This window comes from Chaetura pelagica, unplaced genomic scaffold (assembly GCF_000747805.2).
Source record: "Chaetura pelagica isolate M959 unplaced genomic scaffold, ChaPel_1.0 scaffold401, whole genome shotgun sequence".
Lineage (NCBI taxonomy): Eukaryota > Metazoa > Chordata > Aves > Apodiformes > Apodidae > Chaetura > Chaetura pelagica.
The window spans coordinates 539,600-555,175 of NW_009952259.1; positions in this window are offsets into that span (position 1 = coordinate 539,600).

The following is a 15,576-nucleotide window of genomic DNA, read 5'->3' on the forward strand; positions in this document are numbered from 1 at the left end:
ACCTCTTTTGCTCATTTGCATGCCAAGAGCCTGAAAAATTGCTTTACTGTTTTCACACTTCTCAACTGAAAGGCAAGGAATTTATTCCAGTTAAAGGTCATCTGCAAATACGTGTTCCTCTCTAGTTCAGATAAATGGGACATTGAGTATTTTATGAATCAAGGAAGCATAAGCCATGTTTTTATTGATTAAATGTTACAGTTGTAGCAAGAAACAGTAAGGTACAGGGTGTTGCTTATAATCTACACAACTAAAAGAGAAAACAAAACACAACACATTTCAATCTCTATTTTAGAACCAGAAAGCTATGGCACAGAGCTGAGGAGAGGGATTTGCCAAAATCAGGGCTCCCGACTACCCTTAGGATCTTAACCACAAAATGTTCTCCTTCTTCTGGGTTCTCCTTCTGATGTGTTCCAGCCTGTTGGGCAGGTAAAAGTAACCATGGGTGAAGCTACAGACTTGGACTATAAAAAGATAACGATCAAAGCCCAAGTTTTCATCTCAATGATGAGAACTGAAAGCAGGAGCAATTTGATGACTTCATTGGACATTAACAGAGCAATAATTCTCTTATTTAAGAGTCCTTATGGAGCAACAGATAACAGTCATTGTCCTATAAAAATCAGTAAGAACAGGCTTTAAACACTCACCTTTAGTCTAGGGATAATGTCACTCAAATCCCAACACAAATCCTATGAAAAAGCCATTTAGAACAGTCACAGAAATGAAATGGTGCCAGGGAATGAGGGGGACTCAGGACTCCCCAATCTGTCAGCTTTCTGCCATCCAAGCCTACACCAGCTACTGTGGGAGAACAGTGGGTTCCCACAGGAGAAAAATCTAAATGCCAGCCATGCATTGTAAGTGCTTTAAATCAAAGATTGCCTTTTACTACATATTCCATAGAAACTCTAACAAAATGAGCCCTTGATCTTAGCCAGGAGTTCTAGGTCCCAAATCCACAGGAATTAAGTGCACACTAATACGGGAGGTGTTTTGGAGTTGTGGTCTCAGTAAGGACAACAGGATCTGCACTAAAGCATTTTAATTACCACTGCAATACAAGACTAAGCATTTGAACATCTGAGGCTTCCTTTCATGATACTGCAAAATGTCACAGAAAGTTTAGTTCTAAAACCGCAGAAGATGCCTGAAACTCCTGAATGTTACTCCTATTTTGAAGACCTGGATTTTATTGTAAGTGAAAAATAATTTTCATAATTAGAAAACAAAACATTCATAAACAGCTACATGCAATTCATCATCTAAAGAATTTAAATCACTTAACTGCAGATGATTCAGCTTTGATCCTTAGACTATAACAGTCAGCATTTCCTGAGGTGTTTTCACAGACTCCAGGACACTCTTGAGTTAATTTGTCTGTGTGTCTGCTGCAGGATCTGGTAAAACATTCAGTTATGAAACTGGTGGCTGCAATGGTTGGGATGTTTAGAGAGCAGAAAAACAGGGATGATATACTAAAATAGCAATGCTTTCATTAATTTTTCAGGTGCTTTTATGTACCTTTTAGCTTTTTGGCTGTAGCTAATCAAATTGAATGTTCGTATAAGTACTGACTTAAGGCAATAAATTCCTAAAAATGTCTTATTTTGCATTTTTAAGATGTTATGGTGTAATGCATGTGCATTAAGGAAAGTTGTTGCTTTTGGGGATAGAATGCATCTTGAGAATCTGTTTACCTCTATGAAATTCAATATAATCCTTGGAAGAGTAACTCCTTAGATAGCTCATAGGTTTCCTCTAGGACAGCCAGATGCTGTTCTTTGTTATAAGTCTTTGGGTGGGAGAGAGATGGTTTTGTTTTTCAAATATTTCTTTAAATATACTTTAGTTTTGGAAAATGATGTCAGCTGATCATTTGATCAATGGAACAAGACAAGTATATAAAGTCTTAGAAGCTGCTTCACCTACTTACCCCTCCTGTAGTCTGTAAACTATTCGACTGAAGAGGAAGTTTATATGCTACATTGAAATGACAGTTTTGAAGGAAAATGGGCAGCTTATATTTACAGTGTAAATCTTGTAGAACAACCTTCTATCAGCTGTTGTTACTGTTATCTAGCATCTTGTCCCTCCCCAGAGTTGTCACTTTGTATTTCCATGGCTAGATTACCCGTCTCCTCAAAGTAGCTAACTCCCTCTATGGCTGGTAACCATGGACAGCCAGCATCTTCCATGGTCATTCACTATGACAATAAAAACCTTTGCAATGGTTAGTTAGGATGGTGGTGGCCCTGAGATGTTACCAGTGTTCCACACTGCCAGAGGAACCTGCTCTTGCCTTTAGCCTGTATGTACGTTCTGTCAGGATGTCAAGATTTTTCAGTAAGTGGCAGCTTGATACACTCTGATTCTGTCACAATCAAGTGCTTCCTTTGGATAATGGCATCAAAATCTTGGTATTGCCACATCTGCTTCAAGATAAAAAAGAGGCAGGAAGTAGCAATTTGATTATACTAGTTTAACCCTTGCTTTGGCAGGGGAGACTAAGAGCAGAACTCAGTTCTTTGTTCCTAAGGTCTTCCCTGAACATCTGCCAGATGTGGTGGCCTTCTTATAATTCTCTCTGCTGTCAGTGTCTCCCTGGCCTCTGAGACAAACCCTCTCTCAGGCTGCCAGTGAAGTGGAACCTACCAACTGGAACCTACCAACCCTCACACCATGCTCTTCTCAGCCTCCAGCTGCTGCTAGCCCAAGGATTCCCACTTGGCCATAGGGACATCATTCACCACAGTTGACTTAAAAATGCAAAATAGTTATTAACTGTTACTTGGTGGAAAGTCCACCTAAGAGAAGCCAACTTCTCCTGTTACACACCTCAAGTGTCAATATTTGAGATGGCTGTTTTGCTTGAACAGGACACCTTGGGAATGTTTCAGGAGATCTACGTTCAAACAACCTTCCAAAACACCTTTTCCATGTGAATGGAATGGAATCTGCCTTACAAGTTAGTCATCTACACTGTCAAACATCGTGGACTGCATATTAACATGTTTAATGAAGCTGAATACTGCAAGCATAAGCAGCAAAAAGATGTTGTTTACTTAACATTTATACACACTCGTGTAAAAGCTTGTAAAGCTTGGTTGGCTGAGTTTGTTTTCAAAAGGGACCTTCTAGAAGGTTGAAAATTAAGCAAATCAACATGTGCGTAAAACCACAATCGTTTATTTTAGCATTCTAATTAAGTCAATGATTAATTCTCCTTTGGGGAAGAAGTGGTGGTAAAATAACTCTAGTCTAGCATCAAGTAGTAATATTACAATCAACTCAAGAGTTCAGATGATATCAACACATGCATATGTACTGCAGGAGAAACTTTCAGGCCCCACACTTTAAAGAGAAATCTGAATAAACATGTGCTTACCTGAGTATCCAAATGCAGATTCAGAGTAGCTACTCTCCACAATTGGCTTGTAGATATCTGCTCTGTCTGCAAATAAAGAGGTCACCAGAGTTTTCTACGGACTTTAAATGGCTGAACTGGAAGAGCAGGGTAATGGCACAGGAGCAGCAGAAGGGACTAATTCTGAAATAAATTGTCTGTTGTCAGAAAGGTTCATCTGAACCCCAGTGGGATAGCAAGACACTATAATGATACCTCTTTAAAGCCATGACTATCTGCTCTGTCTGGGACAACCTGGACATCATGAATGTTGTAACAGCTTTGAATACAGGTTTGGTAAGGGGTTTTCCCCCACTGACAGGGTTCTCTATCCTACTAGTCAGTAAGATTGCAATAATACAGAGCATTATCCAGCTGGAAGCCCTAAGACCGGCACTGGAGAAAAATCTGAAACCTTCCGCAGAAGGTAGGTCTTTTCATACTAAGGACACAGGAAACTGAGCCTTTCCTCTCGGGGCTGGGAAAGATGGAATGGGATGCCCAGTATGACTAAGAGGGCGATCAGGAAAGCCTAAGAAAAGCAACTTTCTATGGACTTAAATTAGCAGTTACAGCACAGGGGCAATTTCTAATCTCAGCAGATAAGGAGAGTAGGACTTTCAATATCCAAACCAAGAAGCTGAGAAGGCAGCCCTTATTTCCTTACCCTAACTCTGTCCTTAAAGATGCAGTACTCCAATGTCTTGCAAAGGCTGTTGGTTTATCTCTCACACACTCATTAACAGTTCTTATCCCATCTCTGATTTTCTTAGCAGGGAAGAAATTGTCACTGGGAAGGTCCGTGGACAATCTTGTGGCTACAGGGATAAATTGTTAAGGTGGAAAAAAAAATTCTTTGTGTCCCAATAAGGATATCTGCATCAATTTTTGTGAAGGTTATTCTGGGTCGTTAGATTTTTAATTTCAGTAATATTTCTAAAGGCTTCCATGGGTTTTAGATTGTAATGGAAACAGGAGCAGCTGGGTTCATGGGTCATCTGCTGGCTGCAGATAGAAGTTGGTTGGCTAAGATATTATTGGGATAAAGCCCTAAGAAACCTGGTCTGACCTCATAGCTGACCTTGCTTTGAGCAGAAGGCTGGACTAAAAGTCTCCTTAAGGTCATTCTAACCTGAACTATCCTATATTCCTATGAAAATAGAAAATATGTTTTACAGAAATGCAGATGTTAGGAAACAGAAGATGGTTCTTATCTAGAAAATGAATTATGCGTTTTGAAAATATTATGCCAATTATTTTGCAGTCTGAAGTTACATAAACCCGATAAAGGAACTTCTGTTTCCCTACCAGTAGGCTCTGGAGAGAGCAGTATGAATCTTTCAACACTGATGCAGTCCTTCAAGATTCAGCTGGATTTAACCAGGACCACATTTTAATTGGGGAAGCACAAAGACTGCGAATAGAAGATTAAAAACATTGCTAAGAAGTTTTTACATTAACTTGGTTAATATGAACAAGATTCTTTAAAAAAATGGACACTTGAAACCTCATGTTATCTGTACATCAAAGAAAAAAACATTTGCCTCATTTCCGAGGTAAGCTGAGATGATTACAAAGATCTTCATAAACAGGTGAGTTAAGGGAGAGAAGGAAAGAGGTTATGGGTTCACATTTTTGCTTGAACATTAATATTTTGCGCTTCCATAATCTCTTTCATCTCAGGATTTCAAAGCACTCTATGGACATTAATGAATTAAGCCTCACAGCAGTCCTGAGAGAAAAGGTAATGATTTAAAGATTGAAATTCAAGGAGATGAATGGATAAAAATGGGAAATAACATTCCTAAAACTTCATCTAGTACTTAGACCATGTAGAAAATCCACTATTTTCCTCTTCACTTATATCCCGTGTGCCTCCAAGCAACTCACAGTACTGGAAATGTTTGGAAGAGCTTACAGCTGCTTACATAGGGACAGTTTGGACACAGTGACAACAGTAGTAGCAGAATAAATAAGGAACAGATCAGATTACAAAAAACAGGGGTTGTTTTGAGCATGTTAAACTCATTTTCAGCCTATAGAGGTAAAAGATTCTACAGAATACTTTTGTATTGAAACTGATTTGCTTTACAAATTACAACATTCAAGATTGTATGAAATAACTTACCCAAGACAGTAGAGTTAGAGAAATCATCTCCTGCTAAGAATCAACCCAGTTCCTGAACACAGAGGCCACAGCAGAATGAAGAGTCTTGGCACTCCCTGGAATGGAGGCAAGGAAAATGCACAGTAAACAATACATTACAATGCACTTACATTTTTAATGACCAGCCAAATTCCTGTGCCTTCGCTAACCTGACAGGTTGCGTATATAAATAATTCTGTCGATAGCTTAGAAGCATCCATCCCAAAGGGTGCAATATCATGTGCAGTGATACAAACAGTATCTTTCAGAAAGAAAGCAAAGCTTTTGATGTGTGAGGACATAGCATTTCAGGAGGTGAGCAGGTAGCCTGGGAAGTCTTGCAACTATTCATCCCCTTTTATGTTTCCATTGGTTGCAGATACGTTTTCTTCTCAAGCATATTTGCAGTTCTCCGAGCTGTAAAAATTCAGAAGCAAGACCCAAAGGGAAAGTGCCTTGGATCTTCCAAGGAGAATATGTGCTGTAATCACACAAAAAGAGACCTCTCTTGATGTACAGCTTTCATTCCATGCAAGAGTCAACAGTCATGTTAAGGGCATGTAATTTCCTAGCTCAGAAGTTCTTGCTGTCCTGGGGTGTTAGGGAATGAACCTCTTTGCAACTTGGGTTTTTTTTCCAGGTTTTATTTTGTAATTGATTATTCATACTTTGAACAGAGCTCGAAACTGCTTACAGAAAAAACAGCTTCACATCAATCAAGAAAACCTGCAATTACAAATGGAAGCTCATTTCACACTCTATAAAAAGCAAACAAGACTGGAGTTATAGTACGTGAGTATTAGATTTTTATTTACAATTATGATAATGAAGCTTCAAGATAGACAAGTAGGAGCAATTTTATTTTTATTTTTTTCCTGAAGGAGGGCACTATTCCAAGTGTTCAACTCCAGGAGATCCTGAGTTGATTTGGTGGGCAAGCATTTGGTTCAAAAGAGGCCATCCTCCCCTTTGCTTTGTGCTGCTGCGTTTCTGTCTTTTCAGAGAGCATGGAAAGCTGAAAAAATATCCTACCCCAAAATCAACATAATTATGAAGATTTATCAGGAACAGCAACATTGTAGCAAATCCAGCTGCATCTGTCCCTCTAAAACTACTCTGGGGTCTTAGAAAGTAAAAGCAGATGTACCGAAAGTCCATTTTGTTCAATATCCCACCGCCAGCAGTGCTCAGTAACCAAAGTCTGTGAAAAGATGCAGGAACAGACCCAGCACAGAATGATTTTTCAGCACTTTATACTCCCAGCTTCCAGCAATCCATGGCTCATAGCCTGAGCCAGGTGCTGCCTTCTCGTTCTTGTGTTAGAAAGGAGAGTAAATGAATACTCTGTCTTCTTACAGGGCTAAGAGGAACACAACTGGGTCACCTTAGGCGTTTGGACATCCCACACAATTTCTTCATCTCTTTACATTAAAATAGCTAAGACTGTGTGTGCATTCTCTTAGGGAAGAGGGGAAAGAGAAAGGCAGACCCTTCTCAGTGGTGCCCAGTGAAAGGGCAAGAAGAAATGGGCATGAGGTGAAATACAGGAAATTCTGTTTAAATATTTTTCAAGTTTTTTGGGTTTTGTCTTTGTTTTGTTTTGTTTGTTTGTTTTTAGTTTAAGGGTGATCAAATGCTGAAATGTTAGGTTATGTAGTCTCTCAATCCTTGGACACAACCCTGGACAATCTACTGTAGCTTACCCTGGTTGAGCACAGAGTTAAACACTCAAAAATGGACAGCTTATATTTACAGTGGAAATTCAAAATCAAGCTCTAACTCCCCAGTTTATTCCTCCATTTATTACTAAGATTGGCTTCACTGTTGACCAATACAGTTAGGGAGCTGATAGATACGGTTTGGCTTTGCTTGTATTATTCACTCAGAGAGCTCAAGTTCTCTTATGATCTAATTCTTTCCATAACACATGATAGTTCTAAAAGTTTCTCTGCTGTTTTGGGTGCACCAAACTGGCCAAGCAAACTCGAGAAGGTAAGAGTAAGGCTAAGATTAGAATTCCTGTGGTTCATTCAGCATTTCACCTCATTGTGTGACCCTACAGCAGCACATACAAATAACAACAATGTTAAATGCACACCAGAGTTTTAATCAGATTTACAAAAATCCCATGAGGAATAAGGGAAACATGTTTGTTCCCAAGCCAGTTTTGCACAATGTTGAGTTGTCTTCTTGTTCACTTCTGCTGCTGTCAAGTCAGCCCGTTACTGTCTCTCCCTGTTTTGTTTACTGTTCAGCTATCAACAATTGCTGGTTACTGCACGTTGTCCTATTTAAACACCCCAAAGATTTTCATTGCAGGTAACAGGAACTACCTTCACCTTTGTTTGCAAATATCTGCTTTCATGCTAATTTACTCAGCTTAAGCAGTTACAGAAAATTGAAATCCATCCTAATGTCAGCCAAAATGTACTGGAGTGCAAAACACACCCTAAACATTTATTTCATATTGGCAGTCCTAAGCTGACAACTGTAAAGACACAGAATATTTTCAGGGGAAGGAGAAGCTCGGGGGGAAGAACTACTGCAGACAATCCACAGCTGTGAAGTCTACACCTCAGACCTCTGTACATAGAACAATTCTTACCACAACCACTGAACAAACCAGGCAAGAAGTAGCCTGAGCCTTAAAGGAAAGCCAAAGAGTAGAAACAAGACTTGAAGACCCAAAGTAACCACTACTGGATCATGTTTATTTTGGCTAATTTCTTCTTGACATTCAATGCCATCCAGCTTACTATTTTTTTAATATATTTTTAATACTTTTTTCAAGATGGCAATAAAAATAACACCAATAAAGGTCCCTATATTTTGGGGTAATATCACCTGAAACCTCACTGTTACTGCTTATGCCTCATAGGAAGAATTTCATTATGGGAATTGTGTGCAGAGACCAGGTACTTGTAAAGAAAAAAAAAGATTTCATACCAAAGATACTCTGGATCAATAACATAAATAAAATCACAATTTCTTTCCCCACTTCCCAGTTTTAATAATTGCTTTTCTTTCTGGGTAGGGGAAAGAGGGACTTGAGCAAAGAATGTTATGACTATTGACCTGAGACAGTCTCCTGGAAATAATCTAACAGCAGGGAACAGCAAGTCCTTTTCAAAACCAATGAAGCAAGAAAATGCTGTTGACCAAGCTATTGTGAGAGATTTGAGAGAGGGGAGAAGGGAAAAAAGAGATGGAGAAGAAGGAAAAGATGAAACTATGCCTTAGACTCACACTTCATATTTCCCTGGGAAAAAGCACCACTTTTATACTACCTGTACTGCGACTAACCCTTGTTTCCAAAAAGATGCTTGTTTTTAGCAGCAGTCAGCCCGCATGCTTAGGGTCATAGCTGCAGGGTTTTTCTCACAGTGTGCAGTGCTCAACAGCCTTGGATTATCCCTGAGCTGTCTCCTCATAATGTCCTATGATAGGTGTTGAAAAACACCACAGTATTTCTGTAAACTAAGTATCAGTTTACACTCTTCATCAAAGGATCTATCTTTTCAGCAAAAGGTCACTGTCTGAGACAGGAATTCTGAACCATGGTTGGTTGGGTATTTTGTTTAAAGAAGAAAAAAAAAAAAAAAAGCTAGGAAAAAAACAACCAACCAAACCCCAAAACATATTCCCAGTCCTGATGAGATCAGCAGCAGCCAGCATTGCCAGGGCTTCACTGTGAAATTATGGCTTTAAAGAGTCCCTGAGGATGAGGAGGACCTTGCTGGGGTGCATTTGGTGTGTGTTACTTCCAGATATTACTACCAGTACCAGCTGGGTCCATCACTACAGCAAAGCTGTCCCCAGGAACAAAGACTTTGCACACATTAACTATTTGCTTCCTACAGATGCCTAATCTCTACAAACCCCCTCTTGTTTCTGAATTACAATGGACAATATAGCTATATTTTTACATCAGCATCTAATGATATTTTTAAAGATAGTCAAGTACCTCTGTGGTCTGTGGTCTCTCAATATAACAATGCTCACCAGCTTCAATAACTTAAGAATGATTGAGGATGAGACATGGCCATGTTAGAGAAGCTTCCCACTCAGGATTTGGGTTTTGTTTGTTTTTCATGAGCTTTGGTTATTCTTGCTGATCTTTCATTGTTTTTGTGCATGTGCACAGGCACACAGAGTCATTTCTCACTGACACACAAAACCCTTAATGTTAATCCATCCTTTGAGTTAATCCATTTACACTGGAAGCCAAAAGACTGAAATTTTTCTTGGTGGGTACTGACAGGGGCTACATCAGGAAGCCATAGAAGTGGATTTGACTTCCCTGGTTCCTCATCATTTTCCCACATCAAGTCTGCTAATCCAAACTGTATGTAAACAAAGGGGAGGTTTAGTCTGTGAGTGTTAAGGAAGTCAAAACTGAAGATGTGGGTGAACTCTGGCTTTTATTTGTGGCATTTGTTGGTGAAATAGACACTTTTTTTTCCCACCACATCATAAGAGAGAGTGAAATCCTGCTCTAAATGCTCACAAATAATCTATTCTTATTATTCAGACACTATTCACACAGGGCAATTTAATGAATAGGTAAGTCTATATTTACATTTTTAACCATGATGTCACACTTGAGGATTCTTTTTTGAGGAAGAATTCCTTGGTTATTTCAAGTAAAAACTAAAACTGAGCTGGTGGGTTTGAAGAACTTTGCATGATTATCTATGAAAGAAATTTCCTATGCTGCATCAAAGGCAGTTTCTGCAGAAGCACCAACACCAACATGCAGAAAACAAAAGCTAAACTGTTGATGAAATAATTATGATACTTTTCCACATATTTAGGTGTCAAAACAAATGTAACAAGCAAAATGTAATGAAAGAAATAAAAAGACTAAACAAAAACCACACAAACCATCTTTGGGATGAAAGCAAGCACATGTAATGGGAGCCCAAAGGGTAATGTATTCAGAAAGTGTAAGTGCCTGAAAATGAAGGCTTAGAATGAAAGCTCCTCTTCAGCCATAACTCCAGTATCACTAATATAAAGCTATAATCTTTTTCCCTGTGTTCTGACTATTATCCAAGCACTGGGTATCAGTTAAGAAGATGTAAAAGAACAGGAATTTTCAGTGGAGTGGAAATCTTTTGTCGCCTGTTTTCTTAGATGTAGAAATGATAAGAAGAAAATTACAATTTTGTTCGTGGCTTTTAACTAATCTTTGGTTTACTGCTGCTGTGACAACCTTTTAAGGAGGTAGACCGTGAAATGAAATAATACTTTAGCACTCTAATAGACTGAAAGTATCTTTCTTTCTTTTTTCTTTTTTTTTTTTTAACCAAAAATAACAGTTTCAATATTAACACCAGAAAGGTTAAAAGCCTGTATCTATGACAGTGGAAAAGCAGCAGATCTGTCAGCAAGCAGGAAGGGACACCAGTTCAAGCTTCTGATAATTTTTTTTTATTTTGAGGTTTGGTAGGTAATATGTAACTGCCTGGAGTCAAAGAATTCCTTTGTGTTGCAAGTTTTCTTATTAGTACCAGGAAAATTAGAGTATTTTTCCCTATCTTAAAGAAGAGAAAAATAGAAGCATTGCAAAGGGATATGATTTATGAATATCCTCCTTGCTCATAATTTGTCATTCTTTCATACTATGGCTCCTATAAGAATAGTCAGGCTGGTGTCTGCAGCACTGTTGAAAGAATTAAGATACTACTCAGAGCAAGCAAGAAAGCAGAATATATCCACAAGTTGCAGCCAAGCTCAGCTTACTGTTTGTTTTGCTTCATAACTGGACACTTCCAAGGTTTCAGAATTAAGGCACTATGGGGATTTGAGTGGGATACCTGAATTTTGAACTGACTCCCTCTCCAAAGAAGGAGCACAGAGTCTTGGAGTCACTGTACTAATGACATTTTAGTCTCTTTTAAAAATTAGTTTTAGTGATAAATACATGTATTGAGATGCTTTAATTTCAATAACATTTGTTCATTGCTTCCATGAGACATGGATGCAGCTGACCAGACAGGGAAAAAAGAGCTGTGTCTCTCCTAGAAGGGTATGAAGTTGGGTTTATACAACAACTTGTACCTCCAAACATGCCACAAGCAGCATGTTCAAATAGGTAAGCTATAAATGGTCTTTGAGGGAAACTTTTTACCAAGTTGGTATATTCAGGGTCTTCTACCTTGAATAACTGGAAGACCAGATACACCCCAGCTCAGCCATGCCCTCTCTTCATTCTCTCCCTTTTGACAGACTGACATTGGCTGCTGAACTGAGTTTCCCCTGTTAGAAAGTGCTCTGCACACCGACACATTTTTCAGGAAGAGTTTTCAGTTTTCAAGCTATTACAGGAGCACCTTAATAACACAAGTCATTCTATTATCTTTTAATAGCTACTACATTTTCTGTCCTTTAAGAACCTAGTGCATGAGAACTAACATCTCACTGACAGACCCTGTTTATTGAGCAGAAGTATTTTGGGCTATTTTATGTGGCTCATAAAGGAATAAGGGTCTTTTTCTTCTTCATCCCTCTGCCTACAACTGGAGAGGTGATTAATAGAGGAGAGAATTTAAGAAGTTCCTCTGTCTGAGGGGACTTCATCAGCTACTGCTTAGCATGAGCCATAGAATAAAACAACCCAGTCCTCACTTAACCATGACCATTCCATAAGGAATAGTCTCAATCATTGTATTTTAATTTTCAATCCCTGTATGTCATCACTCACACAAGAGAAATTACACTGCCCCTCTTCCAGAGAAAGTAGTTTAAAAATATCATCAGTACAGTTTCAACTATTCTAATAGCATGAACCAAGTGCTTATTACACCGTTAGCCAGCCTTACAAAAGGCTTTGGGTTTTGGCATTGAGGGTTTTTTTTAGCTAACAGTAAAATGAAGCAGTGAAGTTTAGAACTCAAAGTGTGTTCTCATCCCGAAGTGTTTCTGTACTCTCTGCTCTGAAGTAACCAGACAATAAAATGCTTCAGTCACCCCCAGGGAAGGCACTTAAGCTGCAGCCATGCATTTGGGTACCAGCTTCTGGTTCCTCAGTTTCACTCTTTGCTAGAATCACCCACTAGCAGCAAGTTTCAATTACACCTAAAACACTTACCAGTCTTGATGAGCCTGAACTGTGGCATTTGGATCATAGAATCATAGAACTATTCAGGTTGGAAAAGACCCCTGGGATCACTGAGTCCAACCATCAAGATCCCTGTTTCTGAGATGGTTTCCTTTTGAATTTTCTAACTCTGCCTGGTTGTCATTAGCTTTCTGCATCCTAGAGAGACATAGTAAAGCAGGAATATGGCAACTGACACATGATTTATTACAAGTCAGGTAAGCATGGTAGCTTTTCTTAGCAAAGAAAAAGCTTTTCTTCCTTTACACTTAAAAGCAATGAAATGCATCCCCTGCTACCATAGGTAATATCAGAAAGCAACCTTTTAAAATACTAAGTGGTTTCTCTATTTATTCATTCCGACAGAAATTACACCTTAGCTTGCCATGTGCACAAATGGATTCTCATCTGTAAATTGCAAGTAATTCAGTAAAATTTACTTCAGCACAGCTGACTGGGTTTTATTTAGGCTTGTCAGTTCTTTTAGTATCACACCCATTACCTCAAAAGGTGGGAATCAGTCTAAAGGATAGTCTAAGGAAGCACAGTCATATAAGGTATTACTACAGCAAGTCCTCAGTTGGTAGAGCAGCAACTAACTAGTAGAGACTTCCACCCTGGAGCAATTTCTACATGAATATGGGTCTGAATTATTACAGTCTTAGTTAAACTTCCTCTCCCATCTCACCCAGAAATAGCTAGTAACCAGGAAATCTTAGGTCCAGGGCTAGCTGTTCTTTTCTTTCATGCTCAGGAAAAATAATAGCCATATTCAGTATTCAGCAATCAACTATTTCCCCCCATTTGCCCCCACAAACCATAAAATAAACATTGAAGCATTTCTGCTGCTGGTGTTCACTCAACATTTCTATAATTACCCCTGTTGAGAAACTCATTCTAGAGAGGGGTGTTTTTTGGGATTTTTTCCACAGAGAAAGGAAAACAGATTAATTCCTTGGCAACAAATTTCCAACTAATCAACAAGGTGGCTCTATTCATTCTCAGCTTCTTCATTACAATAAAGTATCAGATGTTTGCTGCTGAAATTATAGTCTTGATTCGATGCAAGATCAGGTGGCTCTTAAGATGAAGTTATAAAAATTAAAATTAGGTTGACTGATTCTGCACAAGTGTTTATCTTCATCTGTGATTCACTGATTACAGAGATAAATAATTTAACATGAGGCAGGACTTTCCACAAACAACTGGAGAAACATGTTGCTCTCCAACCCAACAGACTGTCAATCACCCCAGCAAACTGTCCCTATGTCAACAGCAAAGCACTGGCTTTGTAACTCCATAGCTTTATTCAAGCAATTACATGAAGGAAAAAAATAATAATTTCAAGAGCAATCTGGCCTGTATGTAAAGGCCACTCAAGGCACTACTCGTGCTGCCACCAAGGTCACTGCATAGAGGTCTACTTTTCAGCATGCACAAGCTTCCATCGTGCCTTTTCCAACACAAACAGCAGCTTTCCATGCCAAAACTCCACCCATCACCCACCTCCATCTTCTTTGTGAGCCATATCTCTCTTCTTGTAAGCTCCCAGGACAGGGAGCTTTTGTCTTTTCAACATCGGATGAACCTGACCCTGCCTTCTGAGCCCACCCAAACCTCCTGCTCAAATCAAAATATAACCCTGGTTTTGATTAATGCATTTAATTTGCTGATAACTTTTCTGTCAATGTTAGTTTGTGCATATTGAAAATTCTAAAGGGAAAATATTGAACCTTCCTCATGTGATAGTGTTTCTCTTTAATCATGCTTGCACATGAAATCCAGCTATTGAGAAGTGAGATAAAAAGCCAGCAGCAGTGCTGGCTTGCTTTGCTTTTCCATAGATTTCTTCCATGTGGGGAAATGGAGAACAGAGAGATGTGTCTGAACCTTGCTTTTTTTCCCCTCTCCTACGTAAAAAAACACAGCCCAGATTTCACCTTTACTTAATGTAAAGATAGTAATTAGCATAGACTAAGAAAATTATGGATGTGCTGGCTAAAAGCATAAAGAGGAAATGTTCTTGCACCTACAAACCCCAGAGTGAAAAGCTGAGCAGTTAACATATTTAACAAGCTTCACCCTCATCCCTTCCAGGCCTCTGTAATTTTGGTAAGTAGCGCCTTCTCTCCCTCAGGATTTTTTTGTCTACACTATCTTTGAGAATTAAGTATCTACCTCTGCTCCATCCCACAAAAGTCATCTGGAAATCCTCTCTAGTAAGTCTCCTGAAGCTCTTCTCAACATAAGGAGGTAAGAGAGAGAAGTTTCAACTGTAACGTCTTTCTTTCTCTGGCCAAACAAAAAGTCAATTATGGTCTACAAGTGACAGAGCTTCAGCAGAAGAACTGGGAATACTCTCCTGGTAGTTTAGGCCATGCAATTTAAAAGTGAGGGCATCCACCTGACATTCTTGTCCTACACCAAACAACATGCAGGTGTTTTGAGTGAAATATCATCAATACCCAGCTCATCATCATCTTCACTGGATGCAAAATTCTCCCATGTCAGATTATTCAGAAGAAAAAAGGCTCTTTGTTAGAGCACCACACACTCTCCTGCATCCTCTGAGGGGGGAGAAACAAAACAGAACAAAATGGCTAAAAAAATGAATATTCAAATGTTTTTAAGTTCCTTTTTTTTTTCTTTTTTTTTCTTCCTTTGTATCTTAGCAAGAAAATACCCTCAGAGATTTATAATTTCTGTGAAGAATTGGTGAGGCTGCCAAGCAAAGCAAAAGGGAATTTATTTTAGCAGGCAGACTGCAATGTGTATTTATCATCCTCTGTCTCCTTGGAGCATGAGTATTCCTGCACTGTATTGTCTGTGCCAACCACCTCATCTGGAATATTGTAATGCCCAGATAGTACCCTAAATGTATTTGTCTAGTTATTAGCCTTAATTACTAGGATTTCAGCA